Source organism: Tursiops truncatus, chromosome 1, assembly GCF_011762595.2.
Source record: "Tursiops truncatus isolate mTurTru1 chromosome 1, mTurTru1.mat.Y, whole genome shotgun sequence".
NCBI lineage: Eukaryota > Metazoa > Chordata > Mammalia > Artiodactyla > Delphinidae > Tursiops > Tursiops truncatus.
Window position 1 is genome coordinate 177,178,167 of NC_047034.1, and position 16,154 is coordinate 177,194,320.

General features: G+C 43.4%; 1 protein-coding gene across 4 annotated transcripts in view; it reads left to right on the plus strand.

Annotated features, from left to right (window-relative positions):
- The first annotated feature begins 7,222 nt into the window (after positions 1-7,222).
- RERE (arginine-glutamic acid dipeptide repeats) overlaps positions 7,223-16,154 on the plus strand; it is a 428,266-nt gene continuing 419,334 nt past the window's right edge. For 2 of the 4 annotated variants that reach the window (XM_033843759.2, XM_033843770.2), the window contains exon 1: positions 7,223-7,701. The gene's annotated coding sequence lies outside the window, so the exon portion shown is untranslated. The remainder of the gene's footprint in view (positions 7,702-16,154) is intronic. The other 2 variants (XM_033843768.2, XM_033843778.2) reach the window with 1 other exon arrangement.

Here is a 16,154-nt window from a genome sequence, read left to right on the forward strand (position 1 = left end):
CTGGGGGTCCTGACCTTCCTGTGGCCCTGCTTCTAGTCCCTCCTTTTCCTGATGTCACATGGTTCAGCTTTGCCCGGGCGGGCTTCCGTATGGGAACATCTGCACGTAAATCCCCAGTTCCTTGAGATGCTGAGTGAGTCTCCATTCTTTGCAACACAAAGAACAGAACTAAAACGCTCTTTTTAAAAAAAATTAATAGACTTTAGTTTTTAGAGCAGTTTTAGGCTCACAGCAACATTGAGCAGAAAGTACAAAACTCCTATATACATACCCTTTCACTCCCACCCGTTTCCCCTGTTATTAACATCTTGCATTAGTGTGGTCCATTTGTTACAATGATGAACCACTATTGATACATTATTATTAACTAAAGTTCATAGTTTACAACTGAGTTCACTCTGTGTTGCATATTCTGTGGGTTTGTATCCACCCTTATAGTATTTTACAGAATAGTTTTTACTGTCCTAAAAGTCCCCTGTATTCCACCGATCCATCCCTCCCTCCTCCATCCCTGGCAACCACTGATCTCTCTACTTCCTTTTCCAGAACGTCTTTTTCAGCATAGTTTTGCCTTTTGCAGAATGTCATATGGTTGGAATTAAACTGTGTATGTAGCCTTTTTTGAGATTGGTTTCTTTCACTTAGTAATGCCTTTAAGGTTCCCCCATGCCTTTTTGTAGCTTGATAGCTTATTTCTTTTTACTGCTGAATAATATTCCATTGAATGGATGTACCCGTTTATTCATTCGCTTATTGAAGGACATCCTGAATGCTTCCAAGTTAAAATGCTCTTTTTAAGATGGAAAAAGTAAACATACAAGAATTTATCTGGAAGTTGGAGTATTAGAAGGAGGCAATTTGGGGTTGAGAGGGCCAGGAATGTAGATATTTTGAAATATAGATGCTTTAAGTGTTGAAGGGAGAGAGGCATTAAAATGAGTGCCCCAGACATGTCCAACTTAGACACCAAAGCTGGATGACAGAGGGTGAATTTTGCTGTTTCTTCTGGGTTATGAGTTACTTGCCTGTTTTCTGTGTGTGTGTATATGCCTTGGATTGAAAAAATGAATTTTGGTGGCATATAGCACCTGCCACATCAATGTTGTAAGACTGAATTCTGGGTCCCCCAAATAATACAGTAGAATCTAAAATATATTTTCTTTGGACTCCTCCTTCCGAGGGCCCCTTTGTGATCCATGCCCGCCTTCTTTGTTTACCATTTAGACAAAATAGGGTTTGTGGATAATTTTCAACTCTCCATTATTATGCCCTTATTCTCCCCAGAAAACTACACCGTCCCTCCAAGGTAAACCTAAGTAATTTACCAATAGATGCTGAGGATATGTTAATCTTGAAATTCAGTTTTCCCCAGGGTGGAATTTGCTAGCTCTTTGGCTCGCTCAGTTAACAGTGGACAGCTGTTTATAGCAGGAAGTGTGGAATGGCACGTCTCACTGAGATGGCAGGGAGACAAAGGAGGAGACAGCTAATGATCAAACTTGGAATTAGGCCAAGACAATGAAAATCAGCATCTCCTCCCCTTCATTCTTTCACAAAGCCCTGTGCGACTTTTCAATCACCGCAAGTGGTCAGAAGTCAGATTTGGGGTTTAGATCTCATCCAAAAGGCACCCTTGTGCCCTCGGACAGCACACTGTGACACTGGCTGGCTAAGCGTGACTCAGAGGAGAGAACGCTCCACTGGTCAACAGACCCGCTTCTACTCTGGCTGAAAGAAAATTCATCTAGTCTGGGGTTGAATTGAGAACCTTAATTGCTGTCCACAATTAGGCATGTCCAAACAAAGGAAGAAGGTTTCCGATTTTGATCCTTTTTTGGGGGTGGGGGAAAGGCTGTTTCCCTTTTGCATGTGTTTGCATGCATGACATATGCCTCCTGCAATTTGCAGTAAGCCCCCAATACTCACCCACTGCTCCATTCCAATTCAGTGCAGGGATTTTCAAAGGCTACCACGGCTTACTTATTCGGCCTGAGGAAGAAGGCTAAGTATAAACCCACTGTGGGTACGTGAGTGCTGAGCGCCTGCAGAAAGAGGGGCTGCTGTGGGGAGTAAGTAGCCAGCACTGCTGGTGGCTAGACCGAAAGGTGCAGTGGTGGGTGGGGTGAAGCTCATTATTGGCTGGTATTTGCACTACATAAACTTGGAAGGCAAATTCAAAGAAAACGCCTAGAAACAAGCTTCCGTCTGTTACCAAGCTTGATAAAGTACCATAGTGTCGCTTAAGGCATTTCAGGGGAAAATAATTTACTTGTTCTAAGGCTTGAGTACTTCTGATGAATTATGAAGGCCAGTTACTGGCCATACGTTCAAAGAATTTGAATTTTTTTTTAATGATAAGAATTATACATGCTTGATACGAACAGAAAAAAAATTTAAAAGAACAGAGTTGAATGAAGTCAAAAGTCAGTCTCCTGTTCCCTCCTTGTTTTCTGTTCCACGCCTGGTGGATACGTTTCTAGACGTTTTGAAGCAGATACAAATTTGTCCTTTTTAAAAATACAAATGGAATTATACTTTACATAATTGTTCTGTGACTGGCTTTTTTCATTTAACTCTGAATCCCAGCTACCATTCATTATCAATTCAGATTTACCGCATTCTTCTTGAAACTTGTAAGGTATTCCGTTGTATGTTTGTACCATAGTTTATTTAAACATTTTTTGTTGATGGATGTTTGGCTTTTCCCAGGTTTTCACTATAATAAATCATGTTAAAAGTTTTTTTTTCTTGCAAGCCTTTTTGTATATATTTTTGTACACTTGTGCAAGACTATTTGTAGAATGGCTTTCTAGAGGCAGAGTCGCTGGGTCAGAGGGTATGGGTATTTAACATTTTCACAGATCGTGCCAAACTGTGTTCTAAAAAATGGAACGATTACATTTTTACCAACAGTGCAGCAGAGTGCCTGTTTTCCCATATTCTCATCAATACTTTTGAAAAAAAAAATTCCTGAGGTGATTTTAATTTGCATTTATTTCATTATGAGTATATGTTTATTGAACACATTTTTTTCTGAGACTTTTTTGTTCATATATTTGTCTGTTTTTCCATTGATTTTTTTTCCGACGACAGATTTGTGGGAGCCTGTGTATTAAGGAAGTCAGCCCTTTATTATAGGTGTTGAAAATATTTTCCCTCCGTTTGCTTGTTTCTTGCGCTGCTATGGTGTTTTTTATGCTTTATAGTGATATGAAATATTCATGCAGCAAAATTTATTGGTATTCTTCCTTTATGACCTCTGGGCTTCCTGTCATGCTTAGAAAAAACTTCCTCAATCCATGATTTGAAAAAGTTTTAGTATTCCTCTAATACTTTTATTGTTTCATTTTTTAAAAATAATAAAATAGCCGACATATACAAAAGAATAAACATAACCTATATGTGGGTTATAGAGGACAATAATAAAATAACCACTAAACTCAACCTAAGAAATAATGGTTTAGTGGCTTCAATTTTTACATTAAAAAAATCCATTTATAATTTGGGAGAAGGGGTTTAGGAATAATAGGAATCTAGTTAAAAATGTTTTGTTTTTCTGTGTTGCTTTTGTTTTCCCATATAGCTATCTGATTACCCAACATCATTTATTAAATAATCCTTTCAAAAAATAAATAAATAAATAATCCTTTCTTTTTTTCTCCTGGCTTCTTTTTTTTTTTTTTTTTTTTTTGCGGTACACGGGCCTCTCACTGTTGTGGCCTCTCCCGTTGCAGAGCACAGGCTCCGGATGCGCAGACCCAGTGGCCATGGCTCACGGGCCCAGCCGCTCCGCGACATGTGGGATCTTCTGGGACCGGGGCACGAACCCGTGTCCCCTGCATCGGCAGGCGAACTCTCAACCTCTGCGCCACCAGGGAAGCCCATCTCCTGGCTTCTTTTAAATAATGGTATTACATCTCTGATGTGACTTCTATATACAAATTAAATTGCTTCTACCTGTATTAAGATATATAAAACTAACGAAAGTCCTTCCTGATGTTTTCAGATTCAGATAAGTGTTCTCCATATTCTAAAGCTTGCTAAAAAGAAAATAATGAAACTTTCTCTAATTTCATAATGGGAAAAAATCCCACTGGATATTTGAACTCTTTCACCTTGAGCAAGTTGTTTAACTTCTCTAAGCCCCAGTTTCTTGACCTTTAAAATGGAGATAATAATAATACACATCATGGGCTGCTGTCAGGACTAAGTGGGCTGAGAAAGCAACATGCTTTGCCTGGCACTTGGAACATAATAACCTTTCAATCAATGGTTTAATCGTTGTTCTTGTTACAGTGTATTGTTATTACCTTATCAGTCTCTTAGTTCCTTGGAAGAAAGCCTGTATTCTCTGGCTTTATAGTTGGACTACAATTCTTGCATGTGATTGTTATAGTTAAAAAGGTCTAGTTTGCTAATTTTTGGCCCAATACCATAATATTATGCTTTATAACGATGTGAAATTTGGAGACTTCTAAATCTACATTAAAAAAAAAACTAAATGAAAAGGATGTCAGTCCCTAGTACTAGGTAAATATAGTTTCCTGATCTTGAGAACCTTTCTCTTCCCTGCTGAATGGCACTGTAGGATCCACGGGCATCACCTTGGAACTGTCATCCATTCCTCCACCATGGAGCTGAACCTTTCTTAGAAATAGTACTCCTGGGAATGCAGATTTTGGTGGAAACTGAAGCCATCTAACTAATGCACTTTACCCTTCATTATTTCCAAACTGATGTGGAATAGTTCCATCTGAGAACCGTTTACTGAATTTATTATGCTGTAAAATTCAGTTCTCACATATTAGATAGATAAGGCGGTACTAACTAGTTTTCCCATTTCATAGCTGAAGGAATTGCAGCAGACAGGATTTTTCCTGCTGAAAGTTACTCAGAAAGGTAATGGCAAAGACCCATTTGATTTTAGATCCCTTGGGTCACAGTCCAATAATATCTACTAGTCCTATCATTTAAAAAAAATCAATTAATTAGGGCTTCCCTGGTGGCGCAATGGTTGAGAGTCTGCCTGCCAATTCAGGGGACGCGGGTTCGAACCCTGATCTGGGAAGATCCCACATGCCGTGGAGCAACTAGGCCCGTGAGCCACAACTACTGAGCCTGGGCGTCTGCAGCCTGTGCTCCGCAACGGGAGAGACCACAACAGTGAGAGGCCCGCGCACCGCGATGAAGAGTGGCCCCCGCTTGCCGCAACTAGAGAAAACCCTCGCACAGAAACGAAGACCCAACACAGCCAAAAATTAAAAAAAAATAATTAATAAAAAGTAATTAATTTTTATTAATTTTAAAAAATTTTTGGCTGCCTTGGGTCTTAGTTGCTGCGCTCAGGCTTTCTCTAGTTGCGGCGGGCGGGGGCTACTTTTCAATGCGGTGCGCGGGTTTCTCATCGCGGTGGCTTCTCTTGTTGCCGAGCACGGGCTCTAGGCGTGTGGGCTTCAGTAGTTGTGACATGCAGGCTCAGTAGTTGTGGCTCATTGGCTCTAGAGCACAGGCTCAGTAGTTGTGGTGCACGGGCTTAGTTGCTCCGTGGCATGTGGGATCTTCCCGCGCCAGGGCTCGAACCCATGTTCCGTGCATTGGCAGGTGGATTCTCAACCACTGTGCCACCAGGGAAGCCCCCTATCATTTTTTAAACTGTTGGATGTGGGAAACTGCAATCTGAATAGATATTGCAAAGAGAAAATTATCACTTCATTTTAAATAGATGAGTGAATTATTTTGCACTATGTTCTATCCCTTAATTATTCTATTATATACAGATCTGAACTCCTTCAGGAAGAGTGTGTGATACAAGGACTCCAATAAGCATTTATAGTGTATTAACAAACTAACAATAGGTTGATGATTCACCCTGGATTCATGCCAGGGTCTGTGAAAGAACTCAATAAGCATGATATGCATTTCAAAAACTGCTAATCATAATTAAAAATTCCAAACCCTTCAATCCTATAAATTATGTTAAATAGAATATGAGCATTTGTCCTGCCCCTCACTCCCCTTATAGCATTGTAGACCCTGTGATTATCAGTTTTTGGGAAAGTGGGACACAATACAATGTTTTTCACAGAAAAGGTGATACTTGGATTTTTTTTTTTCAAACTTACGGCATAGAGTTTTATACACGCCGCTCTTTCCGAAATCCTCTGTGTGTCTGTGTTCCTTCTTTATTCCTTGATGAGAATTTTCAGGCTTTTCATCTTTATACTTTTTTTCAAATAAGCAGTGCAATCTACCAATTTCTTTTTTTCTTTAAATAAATTTATTTATTTTATTTATTTTTGGCTTAGGTTTTCATTGCTGCCCGCAGGCTTTCTCTAGTTGTGGTGAGTGGGGCTACTCTTCATTGCGGTGCGAGGGTTTCTCATTGCCGTGGCTTCTCTTGTTGAGGAGTATGGGCTCTAGACACTTGGGCTTCAGTAGTTGTGGCACGTGGTCTCAGTAGCTGTGGCCTGCGGGCTTCGGAGCGCAGGCTCAGTAGTTGTGGCATACAGGATTATCTGTTCCCCGGCATGCGGGATCTTCCTAGACCAGGGCTAAAACCCACGTCCCCTTGCATTGGTAGGCGGATTCTTAACCACCGCGCCACCAGGGAAGCCCCTACTAATTTCTATTTTCTTTTTCTATTTAATCTTTACCATAGACTTATTTTGAAGACGTTAATATGCATCAGAATTTCGAGTCTTTGAGCGAATCGTTCGAACCCACTCCAGGTCCCCCCAGGGATATGAATCCGCATCTTAAGTGGCTGAAAAGGCAAACCGTGACCCTGGTAATAACAGGAGCACTGGGCTCCAGCCAATCCCGCCCCTGGGACCTGCCCGCTGCGCGCCGCGGCCCGGGACCCGCACAAAGACACGGCCGGCGGGGAACCCAGCCCACCGCCAGGCCACCTCCTGGAGCGCGCGCTCAAGCCGGGCCGCCGCGGAGCCAGAGCTCTGCCGCTCCCCTCCTTCTTTTCTGCTCATTTTATTAGAAAGAGGAGAAAAAAAAAAAAAAAAAGAGAGAGAGAGAGAAAGAGGGAGAGCGAGCAAGCTCAGTCTCAAAGAAGTCCTGCCCCTTCGCCCGCCCTCCGCCTCCCATTGGCCCGGCCTCCTCATGCGTCACGCCGGGCCTCGCCAATGGTGAGGCGCGATACTGCGAGGTGGGCCGGGCCCGAGCGCGGAGTGGGCGGTGGGTCGGTACAGCAGCCCCGCCGCGGCTCGGCCACCATAGCCGAGGCGCCGCCGCTCCTACAGACGCTCGCGAGCCGTTCCCCGCGCTCGTAGCCTCCTCTTCCTCCCGCACGCCCGAAACGCTCGCCCGGCTCGGGTCTCGCCCCCGCCTCCGCGCTTCTCTCCCCTCGCTCGTCTCCCACATTGTCTCTGCCTCGTTTTCTCTCCTACTTGAGGGGGAAAAAAAATACACCATCATCCTCCGGGAGCCCCCTCGCCCTCAGAAAAACAAAACCAGACATGAGCCTTGGCTCCCGTTCCTGAAGGACTGGCCGAGCGCGGAGCCTGGTGGAGCCCGCACGAAAGGTCACGGGAGAGAAGCCCACGCAGCCCCCGGCTCTGTCCCCGCGGCCGGCCAGCCCTCGGCCCGAGCCCGGCGGCCCCAGACCCGCGGGCCTCCCGCCCCGTCCCCCCACTTTCCCAGGAGCCGTTCGAACACACCTCCGTTGATGGTGTAGCGCGTCCGGGGGAGGTAAGTCTCCAAGTTGCCCGCGCGCGGCGTCTGCCCGCTGTTGTGGCCCCTCGTCCTGGGCCCGGGCGTGGGGCGGGCCGAGGGCTCGGCATGGAAGCCCGGGTCCCGGGTGGGGGCCGCGCACGGCCGGGGCGGGCGGGAATAAAGGGCCGGGGGCCGCTTGGCCCTGTGCGGGCCAGGTAGCTGTCCCTCTCGCCCGCTGACCCCTGCTCTTTCATTGCTTTTCATTAGTCCTGCTCTGGTTTGACTTGTCTGAGGTTAAACTGTTTCATGTGACTAAATCATGGGCTGAACTGGGGGGCGGGGGGCGGGGAGGCGCGGAGGGAGAAGTCCAGGACAGAAACTGAATTTCTTGAATGTTTGTGGATTTGGGGGTCTTGGGGGTTGGACTTTTCTTAAAGTCTCATTTTCACGTTAGGGGAAGATACTCTCTTTGTGTTCGAAATCTCTAGTCCTTTGCTCTGTGTGGTTCTTGAATTTTAAAACCAAAAATCACTTGCGGCAGCAGAGGATTCTTACTATCATGTTTTAGTTCAGCTCTCTGAAGGAGAGTGGCTTTTATTTTTTTAGTAGTAGTATATTTTTTAGGGTTTTGGAAAGAAGAAAAAGTAGTTTTACATAGATCATGTGTTGGGAGGGAGAAAGTATTGCAGGTTTCCTTTGAAACTGGTTGCTTGAGAAGTTGTTGAAAGGAAAACAAAATGATTCATTGTTGAATTGTCATTTTCCTCTGCCTCTTTTCCAAGGTTTGCTTACAGTTTTTTCTGGATTACAGACTTCAAACATTGATTTAAGCAAAATGTGTCCTTGAGAAAATGGGTGCTTTAAATGTTTCAGTATGTGTTGCTATTTTAAGGTACATTTAGAAAGTAGTTTTGTATGAATCCTGAAATAGTTTTCTCCAAAGCAATTTTTTAAACACAAAAAAGATAACTAGTAAAAGGGTAACTCGGTGAATTGCACAACAAACATTTTAATGTAACACAAATTAACACGTCCTATGTTTAGATTTGAAGCAGTTTCCATAATTGCTTTCCATTTAAAGAGAGACCTTTTTGTCTGGTGTACACTGGTTTCTGTAGTCTCAGTCTGTTGGGGGAGGGGAGAGAGGATGGATTTATACAATAGTAAAATCATCTTTGGGTAGCTATTTCCTTTCCTCTATTTGCTTGCTGAGTTAATTCCACCGTAAATTATGAACCAGTTTGGATTTCGATGGCCTAGGCTGGATGGGAAGCTGGCCTCCAGCTCTCCTTGTTGAGGTCGAAGGGAAAAAAGGCAGAGGCAGACACACACACACACACACACACACGTACACACACACACACACAAAATACCAGGCAGAGGGCTCATTGTTCTTCCATACACACATTCATTCTCTCTCTCCCATATTTGGGACTAGGTTTGCACAGACAAACACAGCTCTTTTTGGGAGAGGGGAGAGGAGATGGAGGAAGGGTGGGTGCTTTTCTTCTTCAATTTTCTTCACCCATCTTCTGTCTGGCCTTTTTTTGCAACCTTGTTGAGAGGCAGAAGAGTACGTCAGAAACTAAAGGACAGTCAAAAACATGTTCAGAGACTGCTCTTTTCCATCACCCCTTCTTGCCTTTGCAGCCCTGGTTTCTACTGTTCTTTCTTTTTTGTGCATGTGAAGATAAAATCCCTCGTTATATGTCGTGGCCTTATAGTCAGCTTTCGTATTCCTCATTGCCCCTGACTTTGTTGGAGACAGTGATTTGTTTAGTTGACTGTAACTGTAGTGAATGTGACCAGGGTCGTCTTTTCTAGGTAAAAGTAGATTGTCTCAGTTAAGATTATAAAGATTGTATTTGAGATTAATAGTTAGCAAAGTGTGTGTGTTTATGTTTTGACATATTGGTGGTGGTCTGTAGGTTTGATAAGACAGGTATACTGGCTGTTGAGCTCTCTGTGTTTTGTTTTGTATTGTTTTAAAAATCGGGGTTATAAGAAAAGATCTGGTTTTCTGCTTTTGGGGCTAATGTAGAGGCTTCCTGGAACGCTGGACAGGGAATAGGCTGAGAAGAGTACACCTGGGTTAGACCCAGCTCTGGGCCCAGGATGCAGGTTGGTGTGAATATTGTGGGTTGCAGAGTAGCGCCTTCTACTGGTTAATTGCCTTGAAGGATCCGGAGGAAGAGGATGGGGGAGGGGATTAACCTCTGAGGCCTAATGATTTTCTTTTGAACACTGTTGTAGTGCTTTCCTGCACATGCCACTTCCCTGAGCTACTAACACAGATGCTCTTTGACAGGCACGGCTGCACTGAGGCTTTTTACATTACTGGCTGTCTTGACATTAATTTGTTCTGTTATTAGAAGTATTTATACATTGTGACTTCCAAGGACTCTCTTTTATGAGAAATACAGTTTGCCTTGAAATATTAAAAAAGGTAAGGGGGCTTATTTGTGTTCTTGGTGTCTGAAACTCTACATACTCTAGCAGTCTTTTTATTTATTTATTTGGCTGCGCCGGATCTTAGTTGCAGCATGCAGGATCTTTAGTTGTAGCATGTGGGATCTAGTTCCCTGACCAGGGATTGAACCCAGGCCCACAGCACTGGGAACTCGGGAGTATTAGCCAGTGGACCACCAGGGAAGCCCCACACTAGCAGTCTTTAAAAAGTTTTCGGTATCATTAGTAAAAAGTCAAGTAGACCTACCCTATAGAAAAGAAAAATCCCAGCACTGGACCCAGCACTTTTCCCCCAAGATTTAATGGGGGTGGGAGGGGTGGGGGATGGAGGGGTAGGAGAGGAGCTCACTGAAATCAGCAGTTTTGCATATGTAATAGTGCTGCACTGCAGTAGTGTTTCCAAGAGTCATATAAACAAAATTAAGTCTGATAGGATAAATTGTTCTATGGACTAGAGTAAAAAAAAATAAGAGTCAAGAGAAGATGCAAAATGAGTATGTACAGATTAACACAGAAGGCCAAATTTCTGCTCAAAGGCTTCTAAACCAAGCTGTAGTTTCAGAGGTAATCTGCTTGATAAATACCTTGAAGAATTCTTATTATAATACGTCCTACCCATCTCAACTGTTTTAAGCGTAATGAACTGTTAGAGAGGTTTGCAGTGGCAAGGGGGATTCAGTGTAGAATAAACATCTTCTGTTCCAGACTGGCTGCTCTTAGGAATGTGATTTCTGATTCACTTTGCTTTCAAAGCTTAGAGTGTAATCTCTAAAGCTGTGGATCTTTTACAATGAAATGTGAACAGGTCAAATGTATTATTTATTCAGCAAGAGTAGAGTCAGGTAATTTCAATCCCCTATAGTCTCTGCCAATGTTTTGTTACAAGGTAACTAGAATAACTGAGAACCAATTCACAACAAGAAGGTAACCTAAATCAAGAAATAAATGCACCAGTTACTTTTTCAACTTTGACTTAATGGTTAGTCATAAAGTTTTTAAAAAGTGAGACAGTAATCATTGTCAGGTCCTGCAACAATTATATGTAATATTGAACAGAAATATGCCAGGTGCTGTAAACACACACACACGAATATGGCTTGCGCCCTTCTAAAAACCAGTGTATGTTGAATATTATTATGGATTTAGTAAGCACCCCTTGCTTTTAAAATTAGTTTTGACTCTCTAACATCTTGTTCAAATCTCAGTAATGAAAATTTACGTAGTAAAATCAGTCGTATATACCAAGTTCTTTGGGGAATTTTGTGGTTTTCTCCTAACTGCTTTTGGCAGCTTCTTTTGTAGTTGATTTAAAGGTTAAGATAGCAGAGAATTCAGGTGTTTGAGTCATTAGTGTAGCACAGCTGTGAACTTCATTACACACACACACACACACACACACACACACACCCTGAAACAATACACTATTGTCTGAGATAATCAGTTTCTGATAATGTGCTCTAGTTCGTTGTAGGGTTTTTCAACAACCAAGAATTTCTCTTAAATCATAGTTAAGTAATTGTTAATAATTAATATCTTGGTAATTATTCCAGATTTGTAGCTCTGCTTGTCCTAAGTGTGATTTTGGTGAGCCTGTTGGCTTGTGCTTAGTTTCTTGTCTAAGAGAGTGCTAGTGTTTTTTAAATAATGAGGAGAAAATGGTTAGGATTGCTTAAGACATTTTAGTGAACATTTGACCACAAATAACTCAAATATGCTGAAATACGAAATCTATTTTCTAGATTGGATTTTGTTTGGAATTGTGATTTGTATAACTTGTTGGTTTGGCAAGCAATGCAAGATGTAATATGTGTCTGTACGTTAGGTAACAAGGTCAGTAGGACTGCTAATACTGTATGAGGTTTTTTGGTAAGGTGACCTGTTTGTGCTAGTGTAAAATTGTTGTTTTTATTTGGTAAAATTTGCCAGTATGTCAGCAACATACTTAACTGTGGACTATTTCTTTATGTGGTTACGTTACAAAATGATAAGACTTCTAATTCATAGATCACTTGGTATTTGAGGAATTCTTACAGCCTATTTGTCTTGGGCTTTTGCAACAGAAGTTGAGGCTACGGGTCATATCCTGATTTTAAACTAGTTATATACATGTGCCTTGTGAGGGTTTTGTACGAGGAGCAGAGAGTCTTCCAAGTCATTCTCACATATTGGGAAAAAGTGGAACAGAAATTTAAACTTCGAGAGGCCTCACGGAAGCACCACAGGTTCAGACGGGTCTTGTGGATGCCAGAATGCTGTTAGGGGTATGGACACTGCCCAGCTTTAGTGACCCGATTACCGCGTTGCCGCCTCAGTGGGAAGCGTTTGTTACCGTATACCCTAGCGCCGGGGCAGTGTATGGATGTCCAGACTGTGTGTAGCATAAGGACACCATTCATAAGGGCACAGTGTTTGCGCTGTGGGCCTGGACTAACCTTAAGGAGAACTCGTGAGCAAGCATGGCCGTGCAACATCTCTAGGCAGAGTGTTGGAGCAGCACGGGAGAGCCCCTCCTGCAGAGACCCATTCCAGCACCCATGGCCATGGCCACGGTCACGCTCAGCAGAGACACCTACAGGTGTCCACTGGCTCCCAGAGGTCTGATTCCTGATGCCCTGACTTCTTTGGGGGGTGGGGAGCAGGAGGCGGGTGGAGTTGCCGTGGCACTTAGTGTGTGGCGTGAACACAACTGAGGAGGGTGAGCCAGCTGGAGTGTGGGCATGTGTCTGCATGTATGAATTCAGAGAAGCTGCCTGGGAGGCTCTGGAAACCTCTCCCTTCCTGGGCAGAACCTGGCTACTCTGGGGAAGTGTATCGACGCTAGAACAGCTTGGCTTGATTCCTCATGGGGTGGGTAGACTCTGGCCACTGATTTGAAAACATATTTGGTGTATGAAAACATCACTCAGGTGGATTTAAACTAGATGCTTCTGGGACTTCCCTGGTGGCACGGTGGTTTGGAGTCCACCTGCCAATGCAGGGGACACTGGTTCGATCTCTGGTCCAGGAAGATTCCGCATGCCACAGAGCAACTAAGCCTGCGAGCCACAACTGCTGAGCCCTCGTGCTGCAACTGCTGAAGCCTGCACGCCTAGAGCCCACGCTCTGCAGCAGGAGAGGCCACCGCAATGAGAAACCTGTGCACCGCAGGGAAGAAGTGGCCCCTGCTTGCTGCAACTGGAGAAAGCCTGTGCGCAGCAACGAAACCCAATGCAGCCAAAAACAATAAATAAATAAAAATAAATACATTTAAAAAAAGAGAAAAAATTAAAAAAAAATAAACTAGATGCTCCTTATTAAAGGCAGAGCCTGTGTTCCTCCTGCCCATTCACTCCTCTTTCCCTTCCCTCTCCCTTTCTGGGTGGGTCATTGAATGTGACTGAAGGGGCATCACCTGGCTGAGATCCTGCTGTCTCTGGCAGGGCCATCACATAAGGTTGTTCAGGTTGAACAATAATAACTTAAATTTCTTATTGAAGAAAGGTGTTCTTTTCCTGCACAAGGCACTAAACAGCCAGAGCTTGCCCACCTAATCTTCTACTCTTCACTCAACTGCTTTATCTCTGGTTTCTTCGTGTCTTTGTCCCTCTGCTTCCACTTCCACTGAGGACACTTTTTTTTTTTTTTGGTACACGGGCCTCTCACTGTTGTGGCCTCTCCTGTTGCGGAGCACAGGCTCCAGACGCGCAGGCTCAGCGGCCATGGCTCACGGGCCCAGCCGCTCCGCGGCATGTGGGATCTTCCCGGACCGGGGCACGAACCCGCGTCCCCTGCATCGGCAGGCGGACTCTCAACCACTGCGCCTCAAGGGAAGCCCAGGACTCTTAATATATTTAACATTTCCCAAGAAAGAAGATCTGATAGGTTGTTAGTTATCATCACTGTTGGTAAAGGGTTTGGGATCAGACCGCCTCTTAAGCTACCTGCCTACCTTCTAGATGGCGGGGTGCTCACACCAGCTCTCATGAGGTGCACAGTAGGAGCTGAGGGGATGGAAGGCATTCTGAGCCATGGCCTATGGAAAGGAAATTTATTTTCTTCTTTTCTATCCTATCACGTTTTTTCCATCTTCATTTTCCCTGACATCTGGTGCAGCTGTTGTTGCTTTTGATAGCTTATCTAAGTTTATTTTCCTTTAAGAAACTGTACATAATCATCAGTGGTAGTCAGTTATGTTCTCTTTTTTAGGTGAGGTCATTTTTTTGCATTTGTCTTGTTTTATTTCCTATGAATCTCCTCATCTACTTGTCTACCTACCTGCTTACCCAATTTGGTGTTTCCCAAACTATATTCATGGCATACTAAAATGCTGCAAGTATTTTAACTGTTCTAAGGTCAAATAAATTTATAATGCATATTAGCACCCTAAAGCCTTAAAAACTTAGGACTGTGGTATGTAGAGGGTTTTTGTTTGTTTGTTTTTCCCTTCCCCAAAGAATACCTGTGATGTTTTAATGAGAACCACTATTCTGTAGAACAGTTTGAGAAACACATGTGAAGCTAATCCTTTCTTAATCAAGTGGCTTGTCCTTTTTTCCTTAATAATGAAGAAGTCAGTTCTGGGTGTTACTGTTATAGTGCTTTGCCACTCTCTACTGTTTTTCTTCAAGCAAGTTTTCCACTTCAGTCTTTCCAAGGGTACAACATAACTACTATTTGCACCTTATACATTTGTCATTCTGGAGTTACTTTTGATTGTTGCATCTGTTATCCCTCATTCCATCTTGTAATCAGGTCAAATCAATATTTTTCTTTTTTACCCTGCTCCAGTAGCTATACTCTTCTTTTTTTTTTTTTTTTTTTTTTTTTGCGGTACGCGGGCCTCTCACTGTTGTGGCCTCTCCCGTTGTGGAGCACAGACTCCGGACGCGCAGGCTCAGTGGCCATGGCTCACGGGCCCAGCCGCTCTGCGGCATGTGGGATCTTCCCAGACCGGGGCACAAACCCGTGTCCCCTGCATCGGCAGGCGGACTCTCAACCACTGCGCCACCAGGGAAGCCCCCAGTAGCTATACTCTTATTCAAGATATAATCACTTCATTTTTGGATAACTGCAGTCAATTGTATAAGCACTAGTCTTTTTACAAATAATAAACAAAAACAGGTACTTAACTATGCAGTTCACTGAAGTAAGCCTTATAGGCATGTAAAGATGAAGAGAGCAGCCTTCTAGAAATTTTCTCTATACTGGCCATCGGTGTACATTTAACTGTTAGAAGATAAAGGTAAGTGTTTTAGGGGATAAACAACAAGGTTCTACTGTATAGCACAGGGAACTATATTCAGTATCCTGTGATAAGCCATAATCGAAAAGAATGTGAAAAAGAATATACATAAATGTATAATGGAATCACTTTGCTGTACAACAGAAATTAACACAACATTGTAAATCAACCATACTTCAATAAAATTAAAAAAAAGGTATTTTAGAGACACAAAATATTCTGGGGTTGTATTAGTTATGTATTGCAGCATAACAAATTACCTCAAAACTTGGTGACAGCACAGTAAAATTCATTATCTCACAGTTTCTGTGGTCAGTAGTCTGGGAGTGGCCTAGTTGAGTGGTTCTGGCTCAGAGGTCTCTCCTGAGGTTGCAGTTAGGATGCAGCTGGAGCTGCCATCATCTGAAGGCTTGATCGGGGCTGGAGGCTCCGCTTCCAAGTGACTCACTCACTGGGCTGTGGGAAGAAAGGCCTCTGCAAGAAGCCTTGGTTGCTTGCCACATAGACCTTTCCATATGGTTACCTGTATGACCTCATTACATGGCATTTGGCTTCCCCCAGAATGAGAGGAGGGAGGGGAAAGAGAGAAAGCGAGGAGGAAGTTTTTTATGGCTTCGTCTCAGAAGTCACACACTGTCACTTCCATCACTTCCATTAGTTAGAATCAGGTCACTAAGTCCAGCCCACAGGCAAAGAGAAGGGAGTTAAGATGCAGCTCTTGAAGGGAGGAGTATCAAAGAATTTGTAGATTTTAAAACTACTACAGGGGGGGCTTCCCTGGTGCCTCAGTGGTTAAGAA